The sequence below is a fragment of the Ascaphus truei genome, chromosome 3 (assembly GCF_040206685.1).
Source record: "Ascaphus truei isolate aAscTru1 chromosome 3, aAscTru1.hap1, whole genome shotgun sequence".
NCBI classification, from domain to species: Eukaryota; Metazoa; Chordata; class Amphibia; order Anura; family Ascaphidae; genus Ascaphus; species Ascaphus truei.
In genome coordinates this window covers 211,225,628-211,239,135 of record NC_134485.1, presented here as the reverse complement: position 1 = coordinate 211,239,135, position 13,508 = coordinate 211,225,628, and positions in this window count along the sequence as shown.

Here is a 13,508-nt window from a genome sequence, read left to right as displayed (position 1 = left end):
CGGAGGCTCAGGCTACATATACAACAACAGGTGAGAACCTAGACTATTCCCTATTGTGTTTATACTGATCAGCGGGATAGGGGTGTTACATATACATGTAGCCCATATTGTTGATTATGCTCTCAGCTTTATTGTTTTTTTGCTTCTTTGCCTTTTTACTTCATGATTTTGTATTGGTTCCGCAATGGTATATATTTATTGTAAACATGTGTTTTCAAGTAATTTTCAAATCCAAAGATGTCTCAACAGTTGCAATCAAATTAAGGGCCAATTTGTCCCCCTATAAATACTCCCATAAGTGCCCCACCATGCCATGCTCCTGACGAAGCAAGAACAGTCATGCAAAACGCATAGAGCCAACTAGAGAACGCGTGGAAGCTCTGAGTGCTGGGAAACACCACTGGTATAGCCGCTGCGCAGCCTCTGAAAGCAAGAGAAGGGGAACCCGGAAGTGACGTCACTCTGCCGTAACGCGGACACGGGGACGCCAGTGGAACCGACATCACCCAGGCAACAGACTGCGTGGAGCAAGACGCTGTTCCTGAGAGACCAAACTGACACCGGATGACACAGGCCCCGCTGGGGTAATGTGATGGTTCAGGGGATTCCTTCCCCTCCATGTGTCCCTGACGCCCCGCGCATGCCTACCTCTTCTTATCCTTCCCTGCCTTCCCCTGCTATTCTCCCTTCCTCTGCCTGCAGCTGTCCCTCTACGGCAGCCTCTGACATCATCCCGGCGTCAGCGCGCGCTCCCCGCAAGACACGCGTACCCACTCAGTCTCCTGTTCCCTGCTGCGGTGTCCCCTGCTCACGGCCCCCCTCAGTCCCTGCTCCAGCCCCCTTACCTCCGGTGGCTTCTCCCTCTGTTTGTCCTCCATCCTCGGTGGGTGCTCCCGTGGCGCGGCACTCCGCACGCCTCGTGATGCAACCTGTGCGCGCGCACTCTAACCTTACAGAGGGCGTGCGCACACGCTCCTCTTATAGGCTCTCTCAGACTCCTGGCTCCTCCTCCCATGCCCTGCAGGCTATCTCTCTCACTGGCTCACCTGTCTCCTCCTCCTCTCCTCCTCACCTATCCCTGCTGTCTCCCACTTCACCATCTGCTCCTCCTCTCCCTCCTATTGGTGTTCCCTCCTTTATAACCCCTGTCTGTCCTTTCTCTCATTGCTCTGCATAGTTCTTTGTTACCTCCTTGTGTGCAGTCCTATGCTTGGCTCTCCTCTGTGTTCCAGCTTTGTTCCTGCTCCTGCTTACCTCTTGGATTTCCCTGGCTTGACCTCTGCTCGTACTGGACTACTCTGCTCGCTATTGCCCTTGAACCCTGCTTACGAACACGACTTTGCTGACTTCTGTGACCCCTGGACTTTGGCTTACAAACTTTACGATTCTGATCTGATCCTGGACTCTGGAACACGGACACCACTACTTTTACTCTGAACTCCAAAAGTGTTGCAAGTATACTAACCATCTCTCTACAGGCCCGGCAATGCCAAACCACACTCCGGGCACGCCCTCACTGCTGAGGGTGCGTGGTAATAGCCTTCCCACCTCAGTACTGGGGACTGGCCAGGTCTGCGGGCATACGGGCGTGACATTATGCAGAGCCCAACAAATGCAGACCCCCCTGAGGTGGGTACAAGTGTTTCACTTGAGCACTTACAATTTGTGAACAATCAGCTGACCACAGTCTCCCAGCAACTTGCTAACCTCTCCCTTCAGGAGAATCCAATGGCTCCAGCACCCCCTGTTGCTATGACTTATGCTAACGATGGACCCCGTATTCCACTGCCTAATCGCTATGATGGGGACCCCCTCGCTTGCTGCAGATTCCTAAACCAATGCGAGGTGCAATTCGAAATGTCCCCCTCTCAGCTTCCCACCGGCCATTCTAAGGTGGCATATATCTACGCCTTGCTCACCGGTGATGCCCTTAGGCAAGTATTTGATACTCCTGCACGGCGTGAGACAGCCGCATTCTCTCTCTTCCATATTTCACAGGCCCGAAGATCTGCTGCCAAGTACGCGATTGAGTTCCATACCCTCGCCGCAGAGACTCAATGGAATGATGAGGCACACATCGCCGCCCCATACTGGCACGGTCTCTCTGACACCTTGAAGGATGATCTTGCTACTCATGCCCGGCCTTCTTCCCTGGAGGAGTTGATTACTCTTAGTGTACGTATGGACCAGCGCACCCAGGAACGACGGCACGAGAGACACTGTTCTCGTTCTCTTCCTTCCCCTGTTGTCTCTCACAGGTCGCCCTCTTCGTCTCTCCATGCATCGGACGCCCCAGAGCCGATGCAAATCGGTAGCCAACAACTTCAGGCCGCGGAGAGAATACGACGCCGTCAGGAGGGACTCTGTTTCTACTGTGGTTCTTCGGAACATCGCCTCCAGAACTGTTCCCTGAAACCAGGAAGACGGGAACACCCAGTAAAGGTAGAGGGGCTTCTACTGGGTACTGTCTCTTCTTGCCCCTCTCTCCCTGAGGATCTCCCAAAGAAGTTTATGCTTCCTGTTACACTGGAGGGCCCTGACCTCCTACTGGAAGTAAAGGCATTAATTGACTCTGGATCTGGCAGTAACTTCCTGGATCAAACTTTCGCCTCCGAGAACCAAATTCCTATGGTTAAAAGAAAAGCACCTATTGGTCTTGAGGCCATCGACGGTCGCCCGCTCCAGTTAGCATTTATCATCTGGGAGTCCAATCCTCTCACGCTGACCTTGGCCGACGGTCATAAAGAGGTAATAGTTTTCGAGATCTTCCATTCTCCCACTGTTCAACTTATTTTAGGATTGCCTTGGCTTCAACTCCACAATCCGCGCATTGATTGGACTGGCACCATGCCCATCCAGTGGCCTTCTCACGCTGAGTCTACTCCCACAGCTCCTCCTGTGGCGGTGCTTGCCGACCTGGATTCTGTTCCTTCCAATCTATCAATTCTGCCGTCCGTGTATCATGAGTTCCTGGATGTGTTCAACAAGGTACATGCTGAGGTTCTGCCTCCCCATCGTCCATACGATTGTCCTATCGATTTAATTCCAGGGACCATCCTCACGAAGTCAAAATCGTACCCCTTGTCCGTTCCTAAAACTGAGGCCATGACGTCCTACATTCAAGAAAATTTGGAGAAGGGATGCATCCGCAATTCTACCTCCCCTGCTAGGGCAGGCTTCTTCTTCATGAAGAAGAAGGATGGATCACTAAGGCCATGTATCGACTTTCGCGGACTCAATAAAATCACGGTAAAGAATCGGTACCCCTTCCCTTAATCTCTGAACTTTTCGATCGCCTCCAAGGAGCCTCTATCTTCTCCAAGCTCGATTTAAGTGGGGCCTATAATCTCATTCACAATAAGGGAGGGGGTCGAATGGAAAACCACGTTTAATACGCGATCTGGACATTATGAGTATCTAGTAATGCCCTTTGGTTTATGCAATGCTCCTGCCGTCTTTCAAGAGTTCATGAACGACATCTTCCGAGATGTGTTGGGGACATTTGTCATTGTATACCTGGATGACATTCTCATTTTTTCTAAAAACTTAGATGAACACATTCACCATACCAAACTGGTGCTGTCTAGGCTCCGTTCTAACCGCCTATACGCCAAGATGGAGAAATGTTTGTTCCACCAGACTTTTACTGCCTTCCTAATAAAAGTCTCCAATTGTGTACCTCTGTGAACGTCCGTCTACAGCGCCAATCCCACGTCCTGGTCTCCTGAAGCATTGATGCATTCATCCTACGTCACCCGGATACCTCTCTTCCCTTCACTTTGGAAGTTGACGCTTCGGACGTGGGAGCTGGTGCAGTTCTCTCTCAGAGATCCTCTCCCCAAGAAAGACTCCATCCCTGTGGTTTTTTTTCTCGGAAATTTTCGTCTGCCGAAAGAAATTATGATGTTGGTAATCGTGAACTTTTGGCCATTAAATTGGCTCTTCAAGAGTGGAGGCATCTTCTAGAAGGCACCAAGGAACCTGTTGCCATCCTCACCGACCACCAAAATTTGCTGTATATCGAGGGGGCTCGACGGTTGGGATCTCGTCAAGCTCGTTGGTCTCTCTTTTTCTCCCATTTTAACTATACCATTTCGTACATTCCTGGTACCAAAAATATCAAAGCGGACACTCTCTCTCGCCAGTTCGCCACAGAAAACGAATCTAATGAAGTCACGGAACCCATTCTTCCCGCCAAGTGTATAATCTCTGCCAATAATTTTGATGTGTTGGATGAAATCAACAAAGCCCACTTTCACATTCCCAGCAGGTTCAGGGTACCAGAGGGACGCTTGTACGCAGCTCCACGGTTTCGCGACAAGATTCTACTTTGGGGACATTCTTCTAGATCTGCCGGTCATCCAGGCTTCAAGAGGACAGCGGACCTTATTAAACGGACATTTTGGTGGCCTAAGATGAACAAAGACATTTTTGATTTCCCTAGTGCTTGTCCGGTATGTGCCCAGAGTAAGACGCTCCATCACAAACCTTCTGGCCTTCTCATGCCTCTCCCCATCCCGGAGCAACCATGGAAACACATCTCTATGGATTTCATTGTCGAACTTCCCAATTCCAAAGGAATGAATACCATTCTTGTTGTAGTAGACAGATTTTCTAAACACTCACACTTTATTCCCCTCAAGGGTCTGCCTAATTCTGCTACTTTGGCCGATATTTTTTCCAAGGAAATTTTCAGATTACATGGCGTTCCCATTTCAATTGTCTCTGACAGAGGGTCTCAATTCATCTCTAAATTCTGGCAGGCGTTTTCCCAGAGACTCGGAATTTCTCTTCTTTTTTCTTCCGGATACCATCCTCAGACCAATGGTCAGACTGAAAGGATGAATCAAACCCAAGAGCAATATCTCAGATGTTTCGTATCGGAGTCACAAGACAACTGGGTGGACCTGTTACCATGGGCCGAATTTGCTATCAACTCTCTTAAGAATGAGTCTACTTAAGAGTCTCCTTTTTTCATTAATTTCGGTTTTCACCCTAGCAGTATTCCCCTTTCCTCCCCCCCTTCTGGCGTTCCCGCAGCAGACTCCCATGTTACGACCCTGCAGAATTCTTGGAAAAGGATCCTTATGTTCCTACAATCTGCCGTCTCTAGACAAAAAACTAAAGCAGATCGTCGTCGCCAACCAGGTCCTTCATTTAAGCCTGGTGACAGAGTGTGGTTGTCCTCGAAGAACATTAGGCTCAAAACTCCATCTCCCAAATTGTCGCCAAGATTTCTGGGTCCGTTCAAGATCACAGAAAAAATCAACCCAGTCGCCTACCGCCTACCGCCTAGCACTATCCCCCACCATGAGGATCCCTTCCGTATTTCATGTGTCCCTACTCAAGACTTTTGTCCAGAGCTCGCACTTCCCGGATCCTTCCCGAAAACCCAACCCAGTGTCCACCCTAGGACAACAAGAGTACGAGGTTCACTCTCTTATCGACTCTCTCTGGTCAAAAAACAAGCTCCAGTTCCTTGTCCACTGGAAGGGGTATGGTCCGGAGGAGCGTTCATGGGTTCCGGCACGTCACATTCATGCTCCCAAACTTCTCCAGCAATTTCATCTAAAATTTCCCCAGAAACCGTGGCTGGATCGCTCGGAGATCGATCCTCAAGGGGGGGATACTGTGACGGTTCAGGGGATTCCTTCCCCTCCATGTGTCCCTGACGCCCCGCTCTTGCCTACCTCTTCTGATCCTTTCCTGCCTTCCCCTGCTATTCTCTCTTCCTCTGCCCGCAGCTGTCCCTCTACGGCAGCCTCTGACATCATCCCGGCGTCAGCGCGCGCTCCCCGCAAGACACACGTACCCGCTCGGTCTCCTGTTCCCTGCTGCGGTGTCCCCTGCTCACGGCCCTCCTCGGTCCCTGCTCCAGCCCCCTTACCTCTGGTGGCTTCTCCCTCTATTTGTCCTTCATCCTCTGCGGGTGCTCCCGGTGCGCGGCGCTCCGCGCACCTCGTGACGCAGCCTGTGCGCGCCCACTCTAACCTTACAGAGGTTTTCTCAGACTCCTGGCTCCTCCTCCCATGCCCTGCAGGCTATCTCTCTCACTGGCTCACCTGTCTCCTCCTCCTCTCCTCCTCACCTATCCCTGCTGTCTCCCACTTCACCCTCTGCTCCTCCTCTCCCTCCTATTGGTATTCCCTCCTTTATAACCCCTGTCTGTCCTTTCTCTCATTGCTCTGCATAGTTCTTTGTTACCTCCTTGTGTGCAGTCCTATGCTTGGCTCTCCTCTGTGTTCCAGCTTTGTTCCTGCTCCTGCGTACCCCTGGATTTCCCTGGTTTGACCTCTGCTCCTCCTGGACTACTCTGCTCGCTATTGCCCTTGAACCCTGCTTTTGGACACGACTTTGCTGACTTCTGTGACCCCTGGACTTTGGCTTATGAACTTTACGATTCTGATCTCTGTACTCCTGGACTTTGGCACACGGACACCACTACTCTTACCCTGAACTCCAAAGGCATTGCAAGTATACTAACCATCTCTCTACAGGCCCGGCAATGCCATACCATACCCCGGGCACGCCCTCACTGCTGTGGGTGCGTGGTAATACCCTTCCCACCTCAGTACTGGGGACTGGCCAGGTCTGCGGGCATACAGGCGTGACAGGTAACCCAAATTCCTCATCCCACTACCTGCTGATTTTAGTCATCCATCTGGTAATTGCATTAGGCTGCGTACCCGCTAGTGCTGAGCGTGCTGAGCATCCGGAGCTTGCGGCGGTTACTTACATATGCAGATATATGTAAGTCTCTGCTCACGCTGTTCGCGTGCACTTGTGTGTGGGCTCACACGCTCACCAGCGCTTGGCGCTTAGGTAAACAAAAAAATTAAACTTTCCCGCGCGCTCAATGCCCCCCCCCCTGCGGGGCAACAAATTCTGACAGTGTAGGTAGGTATTTTATATTCAGATAAAAGCCCTCACTGGCTCAAAAGTGTCCTAAATAACCTTACTTTGTGTTTTCTCCACAAAAGGCACTGGCTCAATCAGTTACTTTTAATCCTCGTGCAGTGTCAAACTTGACATGTGTAGTGGTAAAGATGCATGGTCCCCTTTTTACTTGGGATATGCTTTGAAGTTGTCTTCACTGTACTGGAGAGTTTAGCTGCATTCCAATGAACAAGACTAAAATCTTCTCCAGCATAGACAAGATGAATTCCCGGCATAAGTGTTTTATGATGTTATGATATGTAACATTGCCACCTTGTGATGAAAAAGAGATGAAAATGACAAGAATGGTTGATATATGCTCTAGTAGTGGTGGAGTAACTGTGGCTTTAGATTCTCATGTGCCTTCTTACCAGTAAATGGGTGGACTATGACAACCTATGTTATGTTTTACAATGTGAATGTACAGTAATGCTGTCTCTCTTTTATTGATGTGGTGCAGTTAGTATACTCTCAGATGACCACATCTAGTTCTACTTGCTAACCATGCCTACTACTAAAGTACTGGATCCTATCATACACACAAAATACATTTTTTTTTTTTTAAATATTGGTCCTATTGTTTTTGCAAACTGATCTTCCTAACATCTTTCAATCAGAAAAATGACTCCCCTGTTGTGTTAATCCAGCACTGAGTCATGCCGGAAAGAAGGTTTTTGCCCATCTGTTTCCTGACATCTATGGACTAGTAACATCAAACTGTGCGATGGAAAATGATTCCAGTTTCTTTAGTTATTGACTTGTATTTACTTAAACAGAGAATGTAAAGCATTGTTAAGTATTTATTACCACTGTGTTATTGACACATCTGATTCGATACTAGAATTTTGTGCTGCTCTCGCTCAAATTTTTTCTTAATCTTGCTTTGGTTGGGTCCTGTACTATTCCCAATAGGACCACCTTCCCCTTTATAAAAACACTTTCGTGTATATGCTGTGTAGCTCTGTGTAGTTTGGGCTATATTTCTGCTCTCCTCCTGGCAGTAATTCCTGTTAAGGGCAGGTTTTCCAGGAGTAATCATGGATTTTCCCTGCTTCAGACATTGCCCTGAGTCAGTGAAGGTAGGTCACCTGACCCTGTGTCCAACCAAGAGACACAGGGGCGGTGCCTGCTGAATATACTTAGAGCAGTGTCCGACATGTAGCCGGAGCTTGAGACACCCTAGGGTACCCGATGTGAGATTGGGAGGGGGGGGGTGGGGTCCAGGGGCTACAGCTGGAAAGCACTCTAGATGATTGGAGTTGTTTGATATCTTATCCCTCCATAATATGAACATGCATTAGATGATACTCATTAGGTGTGTCCATACACATCGCTTGAAGTAAATACAATGGCCATCCCAGAAATGTTTTTTATATTTTATTTGACTGGAACCAAGAATCCCTCCAAGCTGAACCAATTTATTTGCAGCACAGGGGACCCCCACTGGTTTCCAAGATTCTTACCATTTTAGTTACTGGTGTTATGTCCTGGTTTCTCCAGTGTATTTAAATGGCTGACCAATAGTATGCCACAATGGGTGATGTTGTGGCCTCCTATTGGTTTGTAGGACCGGCAAGATTTGAATAGCCATTTTTAACAACGTGGTTCAGCTCCAGTCCAGGCGATTCTCTGGTTCCATCACTGCTTCATATGTATTCAGTAAGTAATTAGTTAGTCAGTGTTATCTCTAGGGCAATATTTGTGGGGGATGAAGTTCAGGCACATTTACTTTTTTTTGTTTTAGCTCCTTCTTATGAGATTAATAATAATCATAATCTCAGTGTTGCAAAGTTATGATTTTAATTTTGAAATATAGCAGTTTGTCTTTTTACTGCACATAGGTCAATGAGGACACTGACCGCAGGACTTCTTTGATATGTGACCACATGAGTCTCCTCAAAGGTAAGGGATATACTGTATAGAGGCCTGGCGCGCTCCCCCGGCATTTAATATAAATGTTGTGGGGAAGAGCGCCGGGCCTCTTTAAGTGCTGCGCTCCCCCTCCCCCAGAAAATCTCATGCCCCCCAGTTTGCGCATCCCTGATCTAAGGCACCAACACTGTAAGATTGTAAGCTGTGTACATTGTCAGCATCTTATAGGAAACAAAATTATTATTATTATTAATATTATAATATGGCAGGTTATTGCATTATACTATATACAGGCCTTAAAAACACTGATGCATTCAAATGACAATATCATGAGGATTGAGGCATTCAGGCGGTACGAGCTGAGCTATGCAAATCATTCAGAAGGTAGTGTCATTGTTTATGACCTGCACTAGATAGGCAGTATATGGCCTACATACTGTAGGTGCTCACAAAGATGATGCGTGGGATACTGCTACGCTGGGCGTTCCCTCTCAGCCCCCTTCAGGGACACTCCTGACGAAGCCACGCACTCATTGGCAAAACGCGTAGAGTGGTATCCGCCTACTGGGAGAGAGAAGCAGGGACGAAGATCGGGAGCCCTCCGCCGGAAGTGACATATCGCGACTGAACCGGAAGTGACACATCAGAGTCCACTGGATGAGATCTGACGGCGCGCATCAGAGGGAATATACCAAAACCAACGTGCAGCGCAGGGATTGGAGTCTCCAACGCCCGAGCACCCTGAAGGGGGCTGAGAGGGAACGCCCAGCGTAGCAGTATCCCACGCATCGTATGCGCACCGGAGGTGGTGGGTGAGCCCTAAGATCCACAGTCTACCCTCTTCCATCACATTTTATGTGATACATGCCTGATTATATTGTTTTTATTGTAAGTGTGCATTTTAAAGCTTCATAAAGTAAAACTATTTTACATTATTGGTCTGCACTATGGATACTCTTTCTCCCTCAATACATATGCTGTCCTGCTGAGAGTGGGGGTCTGCACTACATCAAGAATCTACAGATCCAGTTCACTGAGACCACTGTGTTACACTGCCCGTTTTCTGTCTGAATCCTGTGAGTAGGCAACACATATGAGCCAAGATACAGCATTGCATCAACTCACTCAGTATCAAACTGTCTGCACTTATATTGTGTTTCTTTTTTATTCTTATTTTCCTTCCATGCTCCCCCTGGATCACGTACGAATTTGCACGAATTGAGGGACAAGTGGAACCAGTCTCTAACCAGCTGGGTTGAGCAGGGGGTTTTCATATATATATATATTCATTCATGAATTTATCACGTGTGCACCATTTTTATATGTATTTTCTGCATCAATAGATCTAAGAATCATTCACTTTATATTAATAGTGAACAATAGTAGAGTTAGCGCTTTATATTCACTGTAACGCAGCAAAGCTAAATGTATTGCATGTATAATAGACATTGCTGTGTCGGGCTGCTTTGAACACACACTTTTCTTCACAATTATTTTTACATGACACACATTTTAAAGGACCACGCGTACAGATGCAGCTGCCGTTATTCGAACATTTCTCTGAGTCGTTTTCGTAAAGTCTGCTGTATTCTACGCGTGATTCACATGCTATTCTCGGCGAGCGCTAGCGTTAACGCGGCCAATCACACATGTGTTTAGCGTTGTTAATTTCTTTGAATTACATGGATTCTGGTTTGTTTGGGTGCAGTTCTTTGCGTATACGCCAGGTGGCACAATGAATCCCCTTTGTACTATCCAGTGTATACTGTAGCACAGTACTGTACTGTACAATGGGTCAATTTGCAGGTGTTTAAAACCCAGATAAAAAGAGAGTCCACCAGAGTGATCCATTGTAAAATGGCCTTGGTCGTTGAAGACGTTACCAAATGTAGGCGTTTTTATCATTTATCTAAGCACAATGTTAGGCACATTATTCTCAATTGCTATGCCCGCAAAATTGCTGTATAGACCGAACCTGTACACTCAACATCATGCCAAGTCTTTATTCAAAACCAAACACCAATTACGCATATCTAATATTTTCTGCAATTAATGCTAGATCAGATAAGAAGGCGACTTTAGCAGAGATATATCATCATATCATTTAGAACTACGATTTTATAAAATTTTCACCTAACCATTGTGGGTGTAAGCATTCAATAAGGCAAACTTTAACTAATGAGTATTGTTTTTTTTCGCACTGCCTCTCCTGAGGGAGATAGCAGGGGTTATTGTTCTGTGCTCCCAGGTTTTGCCAGTATGTTTTCTGGTGGCCACTTCAAAAGGAGCAAGGTCGGGTTTATCCATTTAAGATTCGTATTTCCCGACCCGCAATGTACCAACCCCAGCTTGCCAATACGATTGCAATAACGGGCCGATCGTCACTGACGTCACTGAAAACCTAGTGAACCCGCCTGATTACAATCCTTGCTACCTGACCCCACCTGTCAACAATGATTGCTACCTGGCCCCGTCTGACTACCGGCTTCAGCAGTCAACTGTCAACTATAATGCAGATGACATGAGTGACCTCAGCTTCTATGCATAATACACCCCAGCTTGCCAATACGATTGCAATAGGTGGCCGACCGTCACTGAAAACCTAGTGAACCCGCCTGATGATAATCATTGCCAGTAGTCGACAAAGCCGGTCGCCCGGTCGCCGGGGACGACTCGAAATTGCCCACTGGCGATTGGCCAAAGCAGCACACGTGGTGCTGTTTCATTTCTCCTGCTCAAGATTAAAAATAAATAAATTAATTAAAAAAACTCCTGATTGGTGTGAATTTTTTTTTGCCTCGTAGCCCTTGCTCCCTCCCTTCCTGTCTTACTTCCTCCCTTCCTGTCTTACTCCATGGCCCCCTTGTAACTCCATGCGGCCTCTTGTTCCCCCCCTGCGGCCCCCTTGTCACCCCCTGCGGCCCCCTTGTCACCCCCGGCGGCCCCCTTGTCACGCCCTGCGGCCCCCTTGTCACCCCCTGCGGCCCCTTGTCACCCCCTGCGGCCCCTTGTCACCTCCTCCGCCCCAGTGTTCTCCCCCTGTGGCCCCTTGTCACCTCCTCCGCCCCTGTGTTCCCCCCCTGCGGCCCCTTGTTAACCCCTGCTGCCCCCCTTGTTCCACCCCCTATGGAGGTCCAAAGCCCCCCCCTTCTGTCGCACTGTCTGCAGCAGGGTCCTGCGGGTGCATTGGCAGCCCCCCCATCCTACCTTCCCAGAAATGAGTCCTCAGTGGGCTGTCTGCAGCAGCTAGCAGTGGTGCTGCAGCCCCCCTCCCCCCCATGTTTCTTGAGTAAGTCTGTTTTTGTTTAATATGTATTGGGGGGTGGGTGTATTTTTTATATGTATTTGTGCGGTGGGGGTCTTTTAAAAATGTATTGGGGCGGTGGGGGTCTTTTAAAAACGTATTGGGGTGGCGGAAGTCTTTTTAAATGTATTGTGGGTGTTTTTTGTTTTTTTATGTATTGGGGTGTTTTTTAAAAAAATGTATTCGGGGGTGTTTTAAAAAATGTATTGGGTTGGCGGGGGTCTTTTTAAAAATGTATTTTGGCAGCGGGGGCCTTTTTAAAATGTATTAGAGCAGCAGGGGTCTTTTTAAAATGTACTGGGGTGGTGGGGGTCTTTTTAAAATGTATTGGGGTGGCGGGGGTGTTTTTAAAATGTATTGGGGCAGCGGGGGTCTTTTTAAAATGTACTGGGGTGGTGGGGGTCTTTTTAAAATGTATTGTACCCACCCAGTCACCCACCCCTCTCACCCACCCCCTCACCCTGTCTCTGTCACCCAACCCCTCACCCTGTCACCCTCACCCTGTCACACTGTCACCCTCACCCTGTCACACTGTCACCCTCATCCTGTCACCCTGTCCCCCTCACCCTGTCCCCCTCACCCTGTCACACTGTCGCCCTCTCCCTGTCGCCCTCACCCTGTCCCCCTCATCCTGTCACACTGTCGCCCTTACCCTATCCCCCTCATCCTGTCGCCCTCACCCTGTCACCCTCACCCTGTCACCCTCACCCTGTCACCCTATTCCCCTCACCCTGTCCCCCTATTCCCCTCACCCTGTCACACTGTTGCCCTCACCCTGTCACTCTGTCGCCCTCACCCTGTCACACTGTTGCCCTCACCCTGTCACCCTGTCTCCTTCCTCCTGTCCCCCTGTCACCCTCATCCTGTCCCCCTCATCCTGTCCCCCTCACCCTGTCACACTGTCGCCCTCACCCTGTCACACTGTCAGCCTCACCCTGTCACACTGTCCCCCTCATCCTGTCACACTGTCACCCTCACACTGTCACCCTCACACTGTCACCCTCACCCTGTCACACTGTCACCCTCACCCTGTCACACTGTCACCCTCACCCTGTCCTCCTCACCCTGTCACACTGTCCCCCTCACCCTGTCACACTGTCCCTCTCATCCTGTCACGTTGTCACCCTCACACTGTCACCCTCACACTGTCACCCTCACCCTGTCCACCTGTCACCCTCATGCTGTCACCCTCACCCTGTCTCCCTGTCACCCTCACACTGTCACCCTCACCCTGTCCACCTGTCACCCTCATCCTGTCACCCTCATCCTGTCACCCTCACCCTGTCACACTGTCACCCTCACACTGTCACCCTCACCCTGTCCTCCTGTCCCCCTCACACTGTCACACTGTCGCCCTCACCCTGTCACACTGTCGCCCTCACCCTGTCACACGGTC